Raw genomic sequence first — 12465 nt, 5'->3', positions numbered from 1 at the left:
AAATTTTGGTCAATGACATGAGACAAAGTATATGTGAACTGCTGTATGAAAAGTGAATTTACTCTGTAAATCTTCACCCAAATCCTAATAAATATTAATAAAAAAAAAGACATGACCATAAAAAAAAAAAAAAGACTATAGTTTTCAATATGAATTATACCTCAACATAAAGAAAAAAAAAATACCCCAACTGGACCGATAATCAACATCATGATAAATGGAGAAGAGATTAATGTCAGGGATTTCACTTTACTTGGTTCACAATCAACACCCATGGAAGCAGCCATCAAGAAATCAGATAACTTATGGCGTTGGGCAGTCTGCTGCAAAAGACGTCTTCAATGTGTTCCAAAGCTAAGATGTCACTTTGAATACTAAGGTGAGCCAACTCAAGCTGTTGTATTTTCAATCACCTCATAGGCATAGGAAAGCTGGACAATGAATAAGAAAGAGTGAAGAAGAATTGCTTCGTAGTGTTGGTGAAGAATATTAAATACACTGGGGACTGCCAGAAGAACAAATCTGCCTTGGAAGAAGTACAGCCAGATTGCTCTATAAAAGCAACAATGGTGAGACTTTGTCTCACTTGCTTTGCACATGTTATCAGAAGGGACCAGTATCTGGAGAAGGACATCATGCTTGGTAAAGTAGAGGGTCAGCAGAAAAGAAGAATACCCTCAACGAGATGGATTGGCACAGTGGCTGCAACAATGGGCTCAAGATGACAAAGATTGTGAGGATGGCACAGGACCAGGCAGTGTTTCATTCCATTGTACATAGGGAACTTGACAACACCTAACAACCTCCCTGCACTGCATTGGTTAACCCTTGACTTGAAGTGCCTCTGCAACTTTCATGCACAAAGCTGATGTTCTTCTAGATGATTTTTCTTCTTCTTGCCTTTATTTCTCTGTCAACCCAATCCTATCTTTGTTCTGTATTTCAGGAAATTTTCAAAATTTCTGATCTCTGATTGTAATTTTTCTTTTTTGCCATGGCAGATGAATTTTGGGATGAAAGGAAGTAGACAGGTGTGCTTAGTTGAATAATTTGATCCTCAACATTTTTCTGAATGTATGAGGATATGACTCACTTACTGCTGTTGAGTCAAATCCATTCTGACTCATAGCGACCCCTCCTTGGGTTTCCAAGGTGGTATCTCTATGAAAATAGGTTGCCAAACCTTCCTTCTGAGGAGTGGCTGGTGAGTTTGAACTGCCAGTCTTCTGGTTAGCAGTCAATTGCCTTAGGCACTATGCCATCAGAGCTCCCATGAGGGTATGAGTAGGTATTATTTACAAATGTAGGATCATACTGTATATGTTATGTTGTACTTTTTTTGATCCACTAGTTCAAATGTTTTTGAAAATAATATTTTAGTGATCACATATTTTGAATTTAAAGAAATTAAGTAAAGTCTACATCAACCTAAATTTGAATTAAAGAATCATTAGGAATTAATTGTGCTCCTGATAAAAATGTGCATGTAATCCACCACTGAATATGCTTAAAAAGCAATGACATCCCAATAGCATGAGTACCTAATGCACCCAGACTGTGGTCTCTACATTCATTCTCACCTAAAGGAACCAAACATCTTTGTAGATAGGAGGGTCATCCCCAAGAGTCTGTTAGCAAACCACGCCTAATTGATTCTTCTAATAAGTACATTAACTCCTTTAGTGTTTTCTCTTTGATTTGGTTCTCCAGTCTTTTAATCAAATGTACTGTTCTCCTCTGAAATGTTTCTAGATCTTCCATGTGTCCTTTAAAGTCTCAGAGCCTCAAACACTGGACAGAATGCACTTCATAGTTTTCATCATGACAACAACAAAAATCATGTTGCTATTGAGTCAATCCAGACTCACAGAAACCCCGTGTATTTCAATGTTTTCAGTGACTGACTTTTCAGAAGTGGATCACCAGGACTTTCTTCCAAGGCACCCGTGGGTAGATTCCAACCATCAGGCTATCAGCTAGTGGCCAAGTGCCTAACTATCTGTGCCACTCAAGATTCCAATGTTCATTATGCTCAAGTATAATTATTAATATTTTTAATTTCTTCCCCACTAAATAATAAGGTTCTCAAGGATAGAAGAAAATGTCAGCTTTTTAGAGCCTTAAGACCATTTGAAATGCCTGCTTGTAGTAGCTCTGTAAGTGTTCCTGATTCTTTCTGATTTTCTTGTTCTGGTGAGGATCTCGGCAGAAACTTTAGGTGGAGGGGAAGAAGGTGAAAAGTAGGGAGAAGGCTGAACTGGGGAGAAGAGAAGACTAAATATACACTTTTCTGTCTATGATTTAATTTAGCCACTCCTACTTTTTTGCTAGGAGCTCTGGTAGCGTAGTGCCTAAGGCACTTGACTGCTAACCAGAGGCTGGTGGTTCAAACCCACCAGCCAGTCCTTGGAAAGAAGGTTGGACAATCTACTTCCATAGTGATACTGCCTTAGAAACTCAAGGAGGGGTTGCTATGAGTCGGGTCCGACTCGATGGCACATAACAACAACAACACTTTTTTACTGGAGAAGAACATCATGCTTGGTAAAGTAGAGGGTTTGTGAAAAAGGAGAAGACCTTCAATGAGATGGATTGACACAGTGGCTGCAGTGACAGGCTCAAGCACAGCAAGGATTGCGAGGATGACACAGGGCCAGGCAGTGTTTCGTTCTGTTGTACACGGGGTCGCTATGTGTCAGAGCTGACTCAATGGCACCTAACAACAACTTTTTGCTAAGGAGTTCTGATGGTGTACTGGTTAAAGCATTTGGCTGCTAACTAAAAGTTGTCGGTTCAAATCCACCCAGTGACAACACATAAGAAAGACCTGCCAGTCTGCTTCTGTGATGAATACAGCCTGGAAAAGTCTATGGGGCACTGTTCTGCTCTACACATCTGGGGTCACCAACACAAACACTAATCTAATACAAAAAGTTTGCAGGTATACCTACTCAGTGTTGCCACAGACAAAAGCCCTTGTGATCTGCTCCCATAAGGATCACAGCCTAGAAACCCTATGGGGCAGTTCTTTGTCACTATGGGGTTGCTGAATTGAAATGACTTATCAGCACCCAACAACAACAAAAGCTTCTCTGTTGCTATCACTGAGTGGATCTTTAGTTGGACTGGAAAACATGGATGTGGACATTCTCCTCTCCCTTCTTGAAGCCCTAGAAATAAAATCTATCTCTGGAACACAATGTTCCTTCCAGCCCATGTCACATGTATGAAATATTTCCATGGGGATATGTTTCTAAGTTACAGGTGTATTAAGGATGTATTAAAGATGGTGTTGATTTACCCAAGTTGCTATTTACTGCCTCCAAGGAATGAGTCATGTTCTCTGTTTATGGTGAGGGATTGAAGTTCTGTCTTCACAAAGCCAGAGTGGAATCATGTGCTAACCACAGTAACTGTGAACTGTCGTGGGATCATGACGTTAGAATTGCTAGACACCTTTATTTAACAGCATGGGGGACAAAAGTTCACTGCACTTGAACTAGCGTTTGAAATAGAAACAAGAAGGCAAGAGACATGAAACCCACGTAGGAGATGTAGCATCCTCAAACAACTTTTAAAACTTGGGATCATTTCTTTTTTAAAAAAATGTATAAATATAATCCAGAGCCTCAAAAGTATAGGGTTCTCATTTCCTACCCACAATAATTGAAAAACAAATCCTGGGTCGTCTTATTTTTCTCACTCTCTTTTCAACATTTCTTTTTATTGAGGGATGACTCATTGGTGTCTAGCGCAGGGGAAGAAATATTTTTGAAATATTTTTTAAAAGCATTTCTTTCTCAGAATCAGAAATTGGGATTTAAATATAAATTACTATTTTCAAGTATAGTAATCACATAAGATTTTTTTTAAAGGCCCAAATGTATTATTATTATTTTTTTTTTTTTGAAAGAGGGATGAAAGAAGAATAGAGGGAAGTGTAACAGTGGATACCTCAGTTTATATGAAATTGGTATGGTTTCTCATGTTTCTTACCTCTCACTTGGTGCAAGGGTAGAAAAATACACTTAAGACAATCATAATGATAATTTATTGAGTGCCACGCACCTTTCATCTGTTCTCTTTAGTTCTCATAGCAATATGGCAAAGTAGATATTATAATCTCTAATTGAGATTTAAAAACACTGATTCAGAAAGCATCAGTGACTTCCCCAGAGTCTATTAGCAAACCCACACCTAACTGGTTCTTCTAATAAGTACATTAACTCCTTTAATGTTTTCCCTTTGATTTGGTTCTCCAGTCTTTTAATCATGTGCTGTCCTCCTCTGAAATGTTTCTAGATCTTCCATGTGTCTTTTAAAGTCTCAGAGCCTCAAACACTGGACAGAATGCACTAAATGAGAACTTGTCCCCATGCTTAACATTCTCTGGGGCCAATTTGCGGATATGGTGGGAAATTTACCCTATATGCAGAAATCCTATTTTAAAGTCTGCAATTCTGTGAACTCAGGCAAAAGAGCTATACTAAACAACAACAACAATAATCACAATAAAATAAACCCTAAAACCATACCCAGGACTGTTAAAAGAACACAGAATTTTCTAGCAACCAAGTGACATTAAGTGAAACCTGGGCTAGAATTTCATACCTCTTAGGAACAGGGTGGGAGCTCTGGTGGCACAGTGCCTAAGGATTTGACTGCTAACCAGAAGGCTGGTGGTTCAAACCCACAAGCCACTCTTCGGAAGGAAGGTTGGGAAATCTACTTCCGTAGTGATACCACCTTGGAAACCCAAGCAGGGGTCACTATGAGTCAGATCCAACTCGATGGCAGTAAGTTTGGTTTTTTTGGTTTTAGGAATAGGGTGATCTGAAAGGATGATATTCATGGCCCAGCTGCTCAGAGCTGGAAGATTGCTGAGTCTATACTAAAGCCCTGTTCTGCCTCCTTCTACAGAAAATGGAAAGAGGGCCAGTTAGCAGCATAAGTTAAAAAGCTTTCAAAGCATGTGCGATGGTTTGGGATTTGGAACATCGGAACAGATGAGAGAAGGAAAGAACAAAGGGAAGGCAATATGGTGGATGCCATTGGTGGTCTGGACCAGAGCTTCTCAAACTGGTGTCCATGTGAATCACCTGGTGATCTCATGGACATGCAGAGTCTGACTCAGCAGATCTGGGTGGAGCTTGAAATTCTGCCTTTTTTTTTTGGTACATTTTTTTCATTGGTACCTATGTTGCTGGTCCCTGGACTATTCTTTGAGTGCCAAGGAATCCAGGCAGCAGCATCTCCTAGCCCTTTCCTTGCAATTTTCCTTCACATCAATGTTCAGGTGTTCACCTTACACTGTGCTCATGGAGAGTAATCACTTCCCAGCCCCAAAAGGTGAGAATGTTAATTAGCCTAAGCCAACTGTGATAATTCAACTTCCTTTGCTAGTGATTGATTGGACCCTAGTTGGTGACCAATCTTGATTAATGAGACAAAAGGGAAGGCTGTTAGCATTTTCAGAAGAAGTCCTTTGCTCTTTTAAAGGTACCCAAGGTGGACTCCTGCACCTTTCTGGATTTGGAGGTTATCTGGTGAAGCCGTGATCCTTCAAACTGGGTCCTTCTGTCCACCCTCATTTTTTTTTTTTTTTTTTTTCTGTCTTCTATTTCTATCCAATTAGGTGCTACTCCCTTATTTGGCCCCTTAATAACGAAATTCCTCAGAGATCTATTTTGGATCCTTTCCTCCTCTCATTCTACATTTTCCAAACTAGACTTCTTCCAACTATGGATAGCAACTCATTGATGGATCATTAAACCACTGTTGAAGGTTGTAGCCAGCAGAAAAGAGTATTGTAGAAGATGATAGGGTAAGGATTGTTCTAGGTAATTATTATTGTTTCTGCCGTGTGTGTGTGTGTGATATAAAATACATTTATTGTTGCAGGTCTTCATCCAAAAAAAGATAGGAGCCCTGAAGGTGCAGTGGTTAAAGTGTTCAGCTGCTAACTGAAAGATCAGTAGTTTGAACCCACCAGCCACTCTTTGGGAAAAAGATGAGGCAGTCTGCTCCTGCAAAGATTGATAGCCTTGGAAATCCTATGGGGACAGTTCAATTCTACTCCATCCTATTAGGTTGCTATGAGTCATAATCAATACCAAGACAGTGGGTCATCAAAAAAGTTTGAAAGCCACAGATACATGTGGTCTTATTTACTGCTATGATATAAAAACTCTCAGATCTTTATATCACGATTCCCAGACCCATTTCTTCAACTACCTACTTTTTGTGTCCACCTAGAAATCTCAGAGCAACTGAAAATCAAACCCGGACTCACCATCACTCCTTTCAAGTCCACCTGATGCTCTGTGTACTGTCCACTCCAAACCTGCTCCTCTGGTGTTTCTTGCATTAAGAAAAGTCACCGTCATTTTCCCAACTTGGCAAACTGGAACTCTGAAGTCATTCTTGGCCTTTCCCCCTCTTTCACACACCGTCTGTCCCCAAATCTTTTTTTTTTTTCTATTTTGTCCCTAAATACTTTCAAATATGCTTATGCATGTTACATGCTATCATCCTGATCCAAGCCACTCCCATCTCTCTCTTTGCCAAGGACACTCACTCCTCATTCACCCATCTGAGTTGTCCCTTGTTTCTTTCTAATCTATTCTATCTGTCCACAGTAGGGTCTGTTAGCCGTATCACTTCCCTACCTATATGTAAAGGTAAACCACAAATCCATACCTGGCTTGGAAATCCCTTTCTAACTAATCTGACTATCTCTCTGGCCTACCACTCATCACTTCTCATCTGGGACTGCTCTCATCATTTTCATATGTGCCACAATTTCTCATCATGTTGGGCAAATCTGCTGCAAAAGACTTATTTAAAGTGTTACAAAGTAAGGTGTCACATTGAGGACTAAGGTGTACCTGACCTAGGCCATGATATTTTCAATCACCTCAGGTGCATGAGAAAGCTGGACAATGAATAAGGAAGACCAAAGAAGAATTGATGCCTTTTATGGTGCTGATGAAGAATATTGAATATGCCATGGACTGCCAGAAGAACGAATAAATTTGTCTTGGGAGAAGTACAGCAAGAACACTCCTTAGAAGTAACAATGGTGAGACTTCAGCTCACTATTCTGCACATGTTATCAGGAGAGTCCCTGGGGAAGGGCATGATTCTTGGTAAAGTAGAGGGTCAGTGAGAAAGAAAAAGACTCTAAATTAGATGGATTAACAAAGTAGCTGCAACAATGAGCTCAAACATAGCAATGATTGTGAGGATGGCACAAAACTGGGCAGCATTTTTGTCTATTGTACACAGGGTTGCTATGAGTCAGAACTAACTCAATAATACCTAACAGGAACAATGTCAACTCTTTGTCATATTTGGGTCTTTGTAGATTTTTTTCTTTCCATGAACTCTCTTCTCCCTCATCTTGTCGGATGTCTAATACTCCCTTATTCCCTGAAATCTCCGAAGGCTGCTACCTCCTTAGGGAGGTCTTCTGTGCCTCCTGAGTAAGCTTAGGTCCTTCTAGCCTGGCATACAATGCAATAAATACCACTAACTTGCTCTGAGTTCTAGATTCTCCAGGAGATAAGAAGCTCCATCAAGGGATCTGGTATATAGTCGTGACACATTGGGTAATTTTTAAATAGATAAAAGGAGAAATCTGTGTTCAAGTCATTTCTTTAAATAGCTATGGTGGCCAACTGTGATTTTATATCTTTAAAAGAATAAGTGATTACCAAATGGTTGACAATGACTGTTAAACAAAGATGAGAAGGTAAAGGGACAGGGAGACTAGATTAATGGAAATAGAACCACCAGAATGGAAATAATGTGTGTTCATTGCATTGTGAAGGATGTAACCAATATCATTAAACAACTTGTGTAGAAATTGTCAAATGGGAGCCTAAACTGCCATGCAAACTTTTACCAAAAACACAATAAAATATCATTTGAAAAAAAAAAAAAAAAAGAATACTTGATTGCCAGGTAATGAAATGTCACTATTTGAAATATTCTGGGAGTTTCAGACTTGTTTAACAGACCTAATAAGGACTGTGGACTCTAGCTGCAGACACCATGAGATGTTGTAACCTCAAGCAGTTGAGGAGCCTCTTAGAACTCAGAATGCATTTTTGCACTTGAAAGCCACCCACTTGTGGTGCTTTTTGTTGCAGCAGCACTGGATAACTAAGACACTCAATGGCACATGAAATAGTGGGATCTTCTCCAACATTTCCAATGTCATTCATTATTTTCCTGTTCCTTCTGCTCACTGCCAATGCCAGGCCCATGTCAGCCAAGAGCCAACAAGGCCACCAACTCCTGATAATAGGTAGGCCTTGTGAGATCATTTTATTTTTCATGCCCTCTAATGCATGATTCCTCAATATATCTCCAAAGGATGCCACAGTCGTCCCTTGGCCTTGGCTTCTCTTTGAAGTTGAAAATTAAAATTGGTTTTTCCAGTTTCTTCTAAGCAATATAGTTAAATATTACAATGTGGTTGACCCCTGCTCCCTAACATTTCCCCTTTGACGTGATTCTGACTTGTGCTGACCATCCTGCTGATCAGACAAACACGGGTGAGCTGTGGAGGAAGGTGACAGGGAAAAGGACGTGTTATACTTTAATAAAGAAAAGCAATTTCAGTTTCACACACACACACACACACACACACAGTTGGTGCTGAAAACAATGAAGGAAGTATTGAGCCCTCCCAATATTGAAGACCAAGCAAAGACTTTGAAGGCCAAGAAGGCAGTGCTAAAAGACACCCACAGCTACACACAAAAAGGAAGATCCAGACATCACCCACCTTCCAGAGGCCCAAGAACTGCATCTCAAAAAGGTAGCCTAAATGTCTTCAAAAGAGTGTCCTAAAGACAAACAAACTTGACCACCATTACATCATCAAGTTCATGACCATGAAGAAGATGTAAGACAACAGCGCATTTGTGTTCATTGTGGATGTCAAGGACAAAAAGAACCCCATCTAACAGGCTGTGAAGACGCGTTAAGACATGGACATGGCCAAGGTCAATACCTGATTAGGCCTGATGGAAAGAAGGAAGCGTATGGTCAACTGGTACCTGACTGTGACACTTTAGATGATGCCAACAAAATTGGGATTATCTAAACCAAGTCATGGAGAAAATGGAGTCAATGGAGAAAAAATTGAAGATGTCAAAGATTTCTTTTTATTTGAATTCACATCACCATCAATGGAAATAGCAGTCAAGAAATCAAATGATTTACTGCATTGGGCAAATCTGCTGCAAAAGGCCTCTTTGAAGTGTTAGAGAGCAAAGATATCACTTTGAGGACTAAGGTGCGCCTGACCCAAGCCATGTTCTTTCCAATACCTTCATATGCATGTGAGAGCTGAACAGTAAATAATGAAGACCACAAAAGATTTGATGCCTTTGAATTACAGTTTGGCAAAGAATATTGAATATGCTATGGAATGCTGGAAAAATGAACAAATCTGTTTTGGAAGTACATCCAGAATGTTCCTTAGAAACAAGGATGCCAACACTTCATCTATGTACTTTGGACTTGTTATCAGGAGGGATCAATCACTAGAGAAGGACTTGATGCCTAGTAGAGAGTTAGTGGAAAATAAGAAGACCCTTAATGAGATGAATTGACATAGTGGCTACAACAATGGGCTCAAACATGGCAATGACTTTGAGGATGGCACAGAACTGGGCAGTGTTTCAATCTGTTGCACCTACGGTCACTGTGAGTCGGTACTGACTCCACAGCATCTAACAATAATCTGAATCTGGCTGGCTAATTCTAAATATAAATTTTTCACCACACACACAGGTTTCATGTTCCTAAAAGAGTGATCTTGGGCCAGGCCACAGAGTTTCATGAACTGCATCCTGGAGACTCTGCAAAGGCCAGACCTCAGAGGATCCATCCTCTCTTCTGCATGATCAGTGCAGTAGACAGTGGAAGTAGTAGATTCATTCCTGCTGCAGGTGAGGAGCCTGTACACCTGGCTCTCCTTCAGAGCTGGGCTGAGGAGTGTCACAGAGGGATGAAGGCTGGGGTCCCTGTGATGTGGATGCTGTTAGGTCCTCTGTCCTTGTCACCAAAGCACTGCTCACTATCAGGGCAGCACAGACCACTTTGCTACTCTTCCATGCTACTGGCCAGATGTAAATGCAAAGTACTTCCCATTAAGCCACAGGGGCCTTTGCTGGTCGAGCAAGTTCAAGTTGCATTTGGAAAAAGTCATTAAACACGAGTTGGGAGGCTAAAAAGTAAAAGAGAGGACTCTGAGGTAACCCATGTTTAGTAACTATGGGATGAAGCTTCCACTTCATGGGCTGGAGGAGTGAACTTATCAGAACATACTGTCTTATCAGAACTGAGACCCTCAAAGGAGGGGTCCTGGGATTCAGGCCTTGGAGGAGGGGGACCCCTTTGGCAGCTGCTAGAACCTTTGAGGGGGCATGATAAGGCTGGTCCTGGGGTGTAAGGGAAAGCTGGAAGCCGCAACCAGCTGAGACTGTGGGGTGAAGGCAGTTGCTGTTGGATGCTGATGGTTTCAGCAAACAATACAAACAAGTCCCTTTCCCATGTCTTGCCAGCCAGTCTCCCTCTAGTGCCCCCTGCTGGTGAAACCGGCCAGAAAGGCAATTGATCAAGGGGAAAGGGTCCCCACCCCACCATCATACTAAGCACAGCTGGCAATTTTGTGTCCACCTTCCTGCAAGGTGGTAATTGGGCAGGAGCTACACATTAACGTAAGGAGCCTTGGCGGTGCAGTGGTTAGAGTACTCAGCTGCTAATCAAAAGATAGGGGTTTGAACCCACCACCTACTCCGCAGGAGTAAGACGTGGCAGTCTGCCTCCGTAAAGATGATAGCCTTGGAAACTCTATGGGGAAGTTCTGCTCTGTCCCACAGGGTCGCCATGAGTAGGAATTAGCCATATGGCAGTGAGTTTGGTTTTTGGCACATCAGTTGCACATATGAAAAGGAACAAGCCCTGTCCATTTCACTGAACCCCGTCTGGCCAGCTCCTCATTCACTTTCCTAGCCTGAGCACTGGTTTGCTACCCCTGTACGGAAAACCTGTGTCCCATTCCTACTGAAGAGGGGTCCAGGAATGATCACAAGGTTTAACGCTACATTGAAATCCCAGCGAACACACCTTGTAATGTTGTTTCTGGTGTTGTTGGCTGGGTCCCGACTAGTGACAACCCCACGTGCAACAAGATCAAATCATCATGATTCACAGGGTTTTCATTGGCTAAGTTTTGGAAGCAGATTGCCAGGCCTTTCTTCCTAGTCCATCTTACTCTGGTAGCTCTGCTGACACCTGTTCAGCATCATAGCAACATGAAAGCCTCCACTGACAGACGGCTGAGGTACATTGGCTGGGAGTGGAACCTGGGTCTCCTGAGGGGAAGGCAAGAGTTGTTCCTCTGAGCCACCGCTGCTCTTTCTACTGGCACTGAAAGTCCTCCTCCTCCTGGCATCTTGCCCATCCACAGGTGCCCACACCCAGCCCCTGAGCCGAAGGGCTTCGCATTCTTGATATCTCTGGACCTGGTTGCATCTGAACCTACTCAGCATCGGGTTCTCCACATGTTACTCCAGCGCCTATCTTGTTTTGCCCTCATGACCCTTCCCTTTGGCGAGGCCGGCCTGCAGGAGTCAGAGCAGTTTCCCTAGCAAGCAGCTCTGCTAGCGCTGACTCAAGGAGCTCAAGTCCCCTGAGATAGACCAGGCCCTGGGGGAGCTATTTCCTCTTCGTAAGGACGTGTTTATTGATGTAATCAGGACTTGGCAAGAAAATCACATTTTTCTGTTTTTCCAAGAAAGGCTGCAAGCATTTTAGCAAATTAGCAGATGACATTGAAGCCAATCATCCTTTTGTAAATTAAAGTCCTAAGGACCCAACACTGGGAATATGGGTTACAAGTCTCCAGTGCCTTCTAGCTTCCAGACCCTGAAATGGGCTAGTTTTGGAGATGGGGGCCGATGAGGGATCGGGTGTGCAGAACACAATGGCTAGAGAGGCCAGCAGCCACTGGCTATGGACCATTGGCAGAGCACTGCCACTCAAGGACTCAGTTCCTCTCTGAGAGCTCAGGGGGCTGGATTCTGGCATCACTCTTTCTTTCCTATACTTTGTCTTCCAACGTGGCCCCTGCTCACAGCAACCTCAGCCCAAGCACAATGGAATGAAACCCTGCCCAATCTTGGACCATCTGTGATCAGTTGCAGAGTTGACCACAGGGACCCATAGGGTTTTCATTGGCTGATTTTCAGAGGTAAATCACCAGAGCTTTCTTCCTTGTCTGTCTTAGTCTGGAAGCTCCCTTGAAACCTGCTGAGCATCATAGCAACCTGCAAGCCTCCACTGATAGACACTGGCTCAGAATCAACCTGGATATCCTACATGGAAGGTGAGAATTCTCCTACTGAAACACCAATGCCCCATCCTACAGGTTTTTTTTTTTTTTTT

The sequence above is a fragment of the Orycteropus afer genome, unplaced genomic scaffold (genome assembly GCF_000298275.1).
Source record: "Orycteropus afer afer isolate SDZICR_OR568_19922 unplaced genomic scaffold, OryAfe1.0 scaffold00637, whole genome shotgun sequence".
Classification (NCBI taxonomy): Eukaryota; Metazoa; Chordata; class Mammalia; order Tubulidentata; family Orycteropodidae; genus Orycteropus; species Orycteropus afer.
Note: the sequence above shows the minus strand (reverse complement) of the source record.